The sequence below is a fragment of the Cavia porcellus genome, unplaced genomic scaffold (genome assembly GCF_034190915.1).
Source record: "Cavia porcellus strain 051 isolate PalLab524CR breed Dunkin Hartley unplaced genomic scaffold, mCavPor4.1 scaffold_16, whole genome shotgun sequence".
NCBI lineage: Eukaryota > Metazoa > Chordata > Mammalia > Rodentia > Caviidae > Cavia > Cavia porcellus.
Window position 1 is genome coordinate 71,870,867 of NW_026947499.1, and position 9,168 is coordinate 71,880,034.

The 9,168-nt window shown below is 38.3% G+C and overlaps 1 long non-coding RNA gene across 1 annotated transcript; it reads left to right on the top strand.

The window, feature by feature from the left end:
- Positions 1–1,163: 1,163 nt before the first annotated feature.
- LOC134470772 (uncharacterized) lies at positions 1,164–8,643 on the top strand. The gene is made up of 3 exons (XR_010039933.1): positions 1,164–1,256; positions 1,654–1,871; positions 8,531–8,643. It is a non-coding gene; the product is annotated as an uncharacterized LOC134470772 (long non-coding RNA).
- The last annotated feature ends 525 nt before the right edge of the window (positions 8,644–9,168 follow it).

The window sequence follows — 9,168 nt, forward strand, 5'->3', positions numbered from 1 at the left end:
ACACTTTAACCAGGAGAAGCCTCAGCCAAATTAAGGAGCTCCTGCCTCCCCCGCCCCTTAGAGATTTACCTGTAACCCTATACCCCCATCGCTAAGAACCTGCCTCTGGTGCCAAATGTGTGCCAGTGGGCTACCTGTGCATCCCTAATGCCCCTTGGGGTCCACCCCAGACAGAGGCTACTTATGGGCCTCATTCCACGTGTTAGAATGTGTGTTCCAGAGAGAGACCGCCGGCCCCGGGGTGGAGATGCTGTGCCCAGGGGGCCGGGGGTTCTCTCCCCGCATTCCCGAAATAAACGTTACTTATATTTTATATTTCTTATCTTTGCATCCACCGCCGCCCACTCCACTCCTTTCACGGCCGTCCACTCCTTCACTCCTCCCACTCCTTCCTTCTTTCCCCATCTCCCCTTCTCAGACCTAACAGTGACTTTGTTGAAGGGATAATTGCTGCTAAAGTCAGAATATTTTTGTTGCTCTAAAGTTCACATACTGTAAGGTAGTCAGTAATATAATAGGATTAAAGATTTGGAGAAGGCAACCAAGTCAGAAGGGTGGAACTCTCATAAATAGGATTAGTGCCCTTCTAAAAGAGACCCCCAAAGAGCTAACTGGACCCTTCAGCCAGGTGAATCCACAGTCTGAAGGCCACCATAACAGTAATGTGGCAGATCCTCACTAGATGTTGAATCTGCTAGCAAGTAGCACTTGGAGCTCAGGCCTCAAAACTATAAGAAATAATAAGTCATTCGATGTAGGATAATTTTTTACTAAAGCATCCCTGTATGAATTTTAAAAAGTCATTCACAGATAATTGAGGTTCGTTTGGCTCTTTCTCCCTTTGATCATACGCTCTTTCTTTATGATCAGCTCTTTGGTATGAACAACTTATTTCCATGACCTTTTCCTCTCTTCCCTTTAGTTCTCTACATTTTCAGACTCACCTCTCTCTCTATGTCCTCTGTCATTCATCTTCAGCATTGCTTCCGCCCATCCAGCAGGGATGTAGAATTCCTGAATTTCCTTGAGCAGCCGTTATCTCTGAGGAATATATATGAGGAATATTTTCAGCCTCTCAAAAATAATGTTCAATATTTACGCACCCCCACAGACCATTTTATGTAGTTGTAGATACCTAAGAATTCTAGAATTCTTGTTACCAGGTCCCCTGAAGCAGCGACAGCCACGAAATCAGGGGGAATATTACAGCTTGTACAATGTATGTAAAGTCATACAAACTACCGCCTAGGTGCCAGGTTAGTGTTACTCACAGGATGTTTTCAAGTTTAGTGTTTCTTGGGAGCCCAGTTCTTTTTTGAACTCTTAGTATTAGTACCAGACTTTACTTGGTCACACGAAACATCTAGAGATCATTTCATCTGGATTTTGAAATAGCTACCTGTAAATTAGACTATCAATTTGGCAGTAAAAAAATAATTAAACATTAAAATTTCAGATATAAAGAATGCATGTCATTTCTATAGTTTGGCATCTTTCAAAAAGAACTATATTTATCAAGATATAAGCATTTAAAACCCTTATAATTTTGACCATAAACAGTTCAAAAAAGTCTTATAAAAACAGGAAATAAAGTGCCTATACGCATTGTATTTTACTGTAGAAATACAGGTCTTACAATTGCTCATTTCATAGATGTTCGTGTTTATGAAGATCGCACTATTGTGAGGTCAGTGTTGGTGCTGTAAATTCAGATCCAGCTTCCTCTGACTTCACTTAGAAACTCAGCCCTGTCTGAAGTCTCCACAGCACACTGATGAAGCCTGCACTGACTGCTGCTCACAGCTTTCCAGCCCAAGGCAGAAGACCTGGGAATTATGTCCCCTGGTATGGTGAGGTGTCAGAAGTTGCAGGTACTTTTGATTTAAGTCTTAGACATTTCACAGCCTAACTCAGGAGCAAAAGCCCACCAAGGAACACATGAAACAATAAATTCCTGGAAAGTGCTGTGGACACTCTTCCAGCCCTAGTCCCTGCTCCCAGAGGGTCTCATTAGCCATGGCTCTTAATCATGCAACCTGTTCTATTTCAAGAGTTACTTAGGAAAAGCAGTAATCTCTATCCTGCAGACTCCTTTTGATCCACCCTGGCACCGTGTGTCACAGAGCTGTGCAATCAGGGTGTTTTATGCCAGAGTGAAGCCTATTCTCTCCCGAAGGTTCTGCAGTGTTGACTAATGCCTGAGTTCGCAGAATCACTCCCAGCTAGTCAAGTTACCATAGTGCCTGAAACGGGCTCTTGCTTCTCTTTTGTGGTGAACCCTGTCCTCAACTCCAGAAGAAATTGATTTTGACAGACTCGTAAGTTTGCATTATTTCATCCTTAAAAATCTGACACTCATTTTGCGTGTATTCATAATTTTGAATGCTGAGATGGAAAGACTTTGACATATATGTGCCTAAACAATAATAATATTCATAAAAGCAATAGCAAGACTAGGACAGAAACCATGCTAACTCATATGTACTAACTCACTTGTTTTCCTTAACAACCTTGAGAAGAATGCTTCTCATTTTTGTGATTTCATTGTATTGAGAAAAAGAGGCCCAGATCCTGGCAAACCTGCAGCTCATATCCAAGAACTATGGAATGAGCACTCATCTTCTTCTAGGTCTCCCCAAATGTGTAGTAGACTGAATAACAGATTCCTCAGTTATGCAAAATGAATCAAGGCTAAAGATTCGCTGTAAAATAATTGGCCCTATAGTCAAAAAGTTTTATATAGGAAAAAGCTACAACATTAAAAAATACTTCTCCCCAATGAGATTATCAGTGTGTTATAACATAAAACAGACTCTAGTCACTGTGAAAATTCTGCATCCCGATCTTTGCCCACATCTATTTGAAATTTCCCTTTAAAGCTTCCATGAGCAAAATTTTAAAACTTTCCATTGTCCTGAGCACTGCACAGGAAGTTGTCTTCTTCCAAATGCAGTAGAAAGACAAAGATTGACTCATTTGGTTAAGCTCATGCCCATTTTTCCTTGCCATCCATAGAAATAAGAATATTAAATAATACTGATATTTCTCAATGGTAAAACTTTTTTTTTCTCTTTTTTTTTTTTGGTCTTTTTCCTGTTTTTTTTTTTTTTTTTTTTTTTTTTATCAGTATGCGGGATCGAATTCATGACTGCCTGCTTGCAAGGCAGGCACTTATGCCACTGAGCTAAATCCCCAGCTGCTCACTGGTAAAACTTAATATTGATAAGTCTTTAAAATCACTGATAACTCTTTCTTTCATTTTTTTTTTTTTTTTTTGGTCTAAATCATGCACTTTTGCTTATCTTCCATGCGTCGGACTGCAACCTACCTTGACTAGGCATTATTCTGTTTGTCTTTAAATAAAACATGGAGAATTATTGCTACTGTCTGTTTCCATCAGTTGTCACAATCTTCCTTAAATTCAAATTATTTTTCCAGTTATCAAAATTTTCTTGTAATCATCTAGCATCTGTTTTTCCCTTTGATTTTGTGACCCTGAGTGGTGCCTCTGTTGTTCCATATATTTCGTGATTTCTTCTTTATTTACTTTTCTTCTCCTTTGTGGCTCAAAAAATTGCATGACTCCTGTATTCCTGCAATATTCCAAACAGAGCACAATTTGAAAAAATAAATACTTCTTGCCCCATCTGGAGTATCTGTAACACACACAGATTTAAATTGGATATAAGTGGGCTAGACTACACCTTAAATAATATTAAAGTTTTGTACTAACAAGTCTTAGCAGAAGTTCAGGGTATATGCAGCCTGAACTGAAAACATCACTGACGTATGATGTTAGCCAGCACTGGGTAGTTGCTGACAGGGCGTGGTTAGCATGAGGACTAACTTCTTAAGCAGACAAAGCATGTACTCTGTTCTTGTTCCAAGCCAACAGGTACAAGTGGAGCGTGGGTTGGATTTCTGACCTCATCCTTCCTCTCCACATGCGTCTTCACACCTGTGCGGGAGTGGCGTACAGGGCCATCCTTATCACAGAGCTCATCCTGTGTCAACTTAGCGGACTGCACTCATGGGTTTCCTGAATTCATTTCTATCACAGTATTAACATAAGTATTTAGTTGTGTTTGCAGTGATCACAGTGCACATGTTTTTGTTTTAATCTAAGTGGTCTAATTCATGCTGATTCAGCATAGTGCTTGTCCCTCATTATGAGCAAATTAGGAGTGAGGGAACAGTCCCTGTGCCGTTCACGTGAGAGCTCACCCCAGAGTTGCTCTGCATCCCGGAGCTGTCATTTGTGTAGGTGCCTCTCATCCTGGGCCTGGGCGGCGATGGTGCTATAAATCAGTGATGAGGGAAGTTGCGGATATATCTCCTGCTTTAGAGGTGACCTCATTGTTTTTGAGGCAGAAAACTTCCCTGCCTTTGGGGTATTGTCCTAGTTACTTTTTACTTGTTGCTGGAATAAAATACCTGATGCCCAAACTGAGGAAAGGAAAGGTTTATTTCTTGCAGTTCTTGGAGGTTTCAGTCCATACTCAGATGGCTCCAAGTCAGGGTAGCATGTCAGGGCTGCAGTTCATGGCAGGGGGAAATCAGCAAGAGAGAGAGAGACACACCTTCTTCCCACCCCACCCTTACATCATATCCTGGCTCACCCCTAGGTGAGTGTGGCACTCACACCACCAATCTGAGCACTAGACAATGAACCAATCACAAACAAATAATGCATGAAGCTTGGGTGCAACTGACAATAAACCATGGTTCAATAAACCATGATAGGTGTGGAATCAAAAACAAATCTGAGTATTATCTTCTATCAGTGACCTGGTCTATTGAGGGTATCACAGTCATGTTTAGAACCAAAGAGAAACAGAGTAGTTTTATTTTCTGTCAAGAACCATGAGAAGCGAGTTAATGTTTAACATGAAACAATGCTTCTTGTATATGATTATATTTTTCAGGACAGTTTAGATATATAAAGCAATTCTCTACATATTCTGGCCTTACACTGGAAGAAAATAATTGTCATTATGTTATCCAATTACTAAGTAATAGATTAACTAGTAACACAGTGTTATTCTGGCTTTAGGTTTAATTTTATTTTATTTTCCCAAGATTAGATTCAAATCCTTTTGTACTGAATGGGAGAAAACAATGAAACAGGACATATACAGTAATTCTTTGAAACAGTGACTTTCACTTTCATTAAAACCTCAAACAAATGAACTACCATGTCACACCAAAGAATGGACATATGTTTCTCATTATGAATACTGATGTAGTGAAAGATTTGTCTTACTTATCAACTTAACATTGCTCTAATTGTCATTTTAATGTGCCATCTAAAGTCAGTTTGTTTTGCCTGCATTATTTGGCATTGTTTACTCTCTAAGCAGTTATTTACTTTCTATTTTGTGTTAGATGCTAGAATCATGGTGTAAATTTAGCACCATACTCATTTAATTACCCACTTTATGGACAGCTAATGGTTTCATCTCTTGTTTTGAATTGCCAAACAGTATTTTTTGAATATTTGATTACCTTGCTGCAACTTTAACTATGCTCTGGAGATTTTTAAAAATCTTGTGCAATAGGTATATCCATTTGCCTGATTTATAGAATTCTTAACATTACTTCACAACACACTTGTTTATGCATCTATTTATTTATGCTTTTATTTTTGGTGACTATCGTTTGCACTCAGCATTCATTCCTGCCTGTTATAGTATCCTGTACTGCAGAAGCAGTGAAGTGCAAAGATGCATTTCTAGATGCTCTTGCAGATGAGATTGTACGTATAATTGGATTTCACAAACAATTAAGTATGCCTAAACTCCAAAGACACTTCAGGAGACTATGCCAGAATGTCATAGTAGTTTCTTGTGTTACAGAAAGTTGTGGAAAGGTGTGGTTTTTGCACACATTTGGTACTGGTGGGAGGAGCAACAGACCTGGCCATCAGTGTACAGTCAGGAACCTTAGGAATTGGAGAAACAGATGTCACGGTGCTGACAGCACAGAGGTGATCTGATTTGCCTGTGTGATGCAATGAGTTCTTCAACCCCAAGTTTGTGGTGGTGGCTTTTCTATCTGTCACTCTCCTGATCCTGTGGGTAGGGGTAAAGTCTTATCTGTAGTTGTTAGTGTTTAATCCTCAAATCAATTTACCCATCATTTTGTAAGCTTCTAATTCCATTACCAGCCCCTCTTTGACTCTGCGTAGGGTAGATTCTGTTTCTTATGCATCCCTAATTTATCTTGTGTCATACTTTGTGCCTATATTCCCCTCCATTTGACCAAACTTCAGACAGCTTCTTTCTGACTACAGCCACTTTATCTCCTTTTTTATAAAACAGTTGTTTTAGAAAATTTAATGTTTAAAGTATTTTCCTAGCTCTTGGAGTTGAAAATTTTCTGCTAACTTATAACCATTACAAATCAGAAACATCTTTGTCAGGATCTCGGAATCATTCTTTTAAAGTATAAGTCTAAAAGGCGTGGTGCCTATAGCCTAGAGGTCCAGAGCACACACGTTGCTTCCATAGGAGAAAATTGCAAACGCAAAGAACCTGACCCGATTGCCTGCCCAGCCTCCCCTCACCTGCGTATCCCGTTTCTTTCCACTTGCTCACTCATTTTTAAATCTTTTTGACTTATTGGTTTCAGTGGAGTTTGAGTCTGAACATTCTTCTCTATTGCAAACTTCTCTCTTCTAATGAAATATTCTTGGATAAGGCTTTGCTATGCCTTTTTTTTTTTTTTTTTTTTTTTTTTGGTCTTTTTCCTTTTTATCGGTACCGAGGATCGAACTCAAGACTGTCTGCTTGCAAGGCAGGCGTTTATGCCGCTGAGCTAAATCCCCAGCCCCTGCTATGCCTTTCATAGTATTAGAACAAAGAGAAAGCCTGTCATTAAATTGCTTAAAATGCATTTAAAAACTTTATTCAATCAAAAAATGCACAATACATGTCTATTCCACAAAAACGACATACTAAACTATGTGTACCTACCACGTACTTCAAGAAATAAATATTACCAAGAATATCACCTTTATCTATACCCTATTCAGAGCACATTAATATTCCCTCAACCTGAAGTATCTATTCTGAATTTTGTATTCAAGACTCCCTTAATATTTCTTATAGTTTCGTTGTATGTGCCTAAGAGATGTTATGTTCTGTATGTTACTTTTATAAGAACTGCTATCACAGTGTAACTATTTTTATGGAATATGCTTTTATGATTAAGAATATGTTTTTGATCTTCAACCACCTGAATCACTGCGCTCAGTGACTTTTTATAAGCTCTGGAAATCTGTTTTTCTGTATCACCTTTCCAAGCTTCTGCAGTGAAGATCACTACAAAATCAAATCAGCACATGAAAGACCGGTGTGAAATACACTCTTGGAAAAGGATTTAATACATTCAGTTTTTTTTGGCATCTACATGTAAGTTTGATTTGTAAATTGCCAAATACTTACGTTTGGGACTTAGTTTTTCTTTCTATAAATTAGAATTGCATCGTATCTCAAAATACTTATTTCATAACTCTCCTAATTTATCAGGAAAGAACAACGAGAATATAATTTGAAGTAGGAACAAAATATAATGTAAGGAGGAAAAATACAAGTTTAAGTAGGAACAAGAAAAAAAGACTAAAGTTCTCAGTAACCGCTATTCATATTAAATGTTATTGGACAATCAACAGAAAAATGAAAAGGTTCAGAAGCTGTGAGACTGCCGAGTTAAGAAGGCGGGGGGCAGTCAGAGGTGCCGCTGCACACCTGTTTTCTTTGTGAATGGTTTGTTTGGGTAAATAGCATGTCGTGCTAAACATGCTAAACATATTAAAATTTATTATAAATAATTGCCCATTGTGAAAAAAAACAATCTTTTAAGAACATTTACCTAATATGTTCTCAAGAATCCTTAACTGATATAGTGGAGACCTTAGCAATATTGGCCGCAAGGGTGAATGACAAAATGATCACTAAATAAATAAATAAACCACTGACATGCAGACGGTGCTGTAGCTATGAAAAGTTAGACTGTATGTAAGGTCTTATACCTGATGGCCAGCTACACATAAAAAAGCTATTTGTATTCTGTGGAACCAATACTTAAAAAATATTAATTGCAATATTGCAAATATTAAAAAGAAATATCACATATCTAACTATCTATGGTGTTGATTTCATGCGAATTCATTTTATTTTATTTGGTTTGACTTGAGTTTAGGACTCACAGAACCCACAGGAACTAGAAATATGAAATGTATATATTTGTCATCTTCCATATATTTCACTTGAAGTTAACTAGAGATACAAGGATAAGAGTTGAAACTATCTCTCATACCTGTACTTTATTCACACTAGTTGTGTGATTTTATAGAAAAATATTTAATTATCTGAGTTCAATTTTATCATGTGCTAGAAATAGATAATAACATTCTACAAAGATCCCTTATTGTCACAAAGATCAGATGCTAACAAATATAAAAAAAATCTATTTACCATCATCGTTATCATGAGAAAGTAAATGTGTGCTTTGTGGTTTTGTTTCACAGGGTGATCTGGGCATTGACAGGATTGAACCTGAGTCCACCAACAACTCATAAACTCAGGATATGCACAGGACATGAGCCTGGCTCTTCATGTTTGCACACACCCAGATTTAGAGTAAACACTGTATATTGCTTTTTGTTGTGATAACTGGCTTTGCTAATCATCTTTGAAGTACAGTAATAAACAGAGTATCATATGGTGAGAAATGGAAAGTGGATTTTCGGTGATTGTCGCCCCCTCTGGCTGTGACATCACCATGAGTATTTCCTCCACCTTTTAGGCTGTTCATCACTTTCCCCCTCAGCCCTTTCTTCAGGAGAAATGCATTCTAATAAATTGGTCTGTACTAGGATGAGAGTAAATTAATGCATTGTCCTGAAATCTTAATGCATTTAGAAGGAGGATGCCAGCAAGCAAATTGCTTCATTCAGTCAGGATCTTGGCAGAACTTCCATCTTGCTGACGGATGCAGCACTGTTCCCAGGGCTGGGCTCAGAGGACTGCTGTGTCCTAGGATGAAGATTCTGCCTCCTCAGCAGGTTTGAACTGATCTGAACGCCATTAGCAACAGAATAGACTTCCCGTCGCAAAAATGACTCCATTCAAAGACAGTTTTGAGCCACAACCCTTTATTAAAACC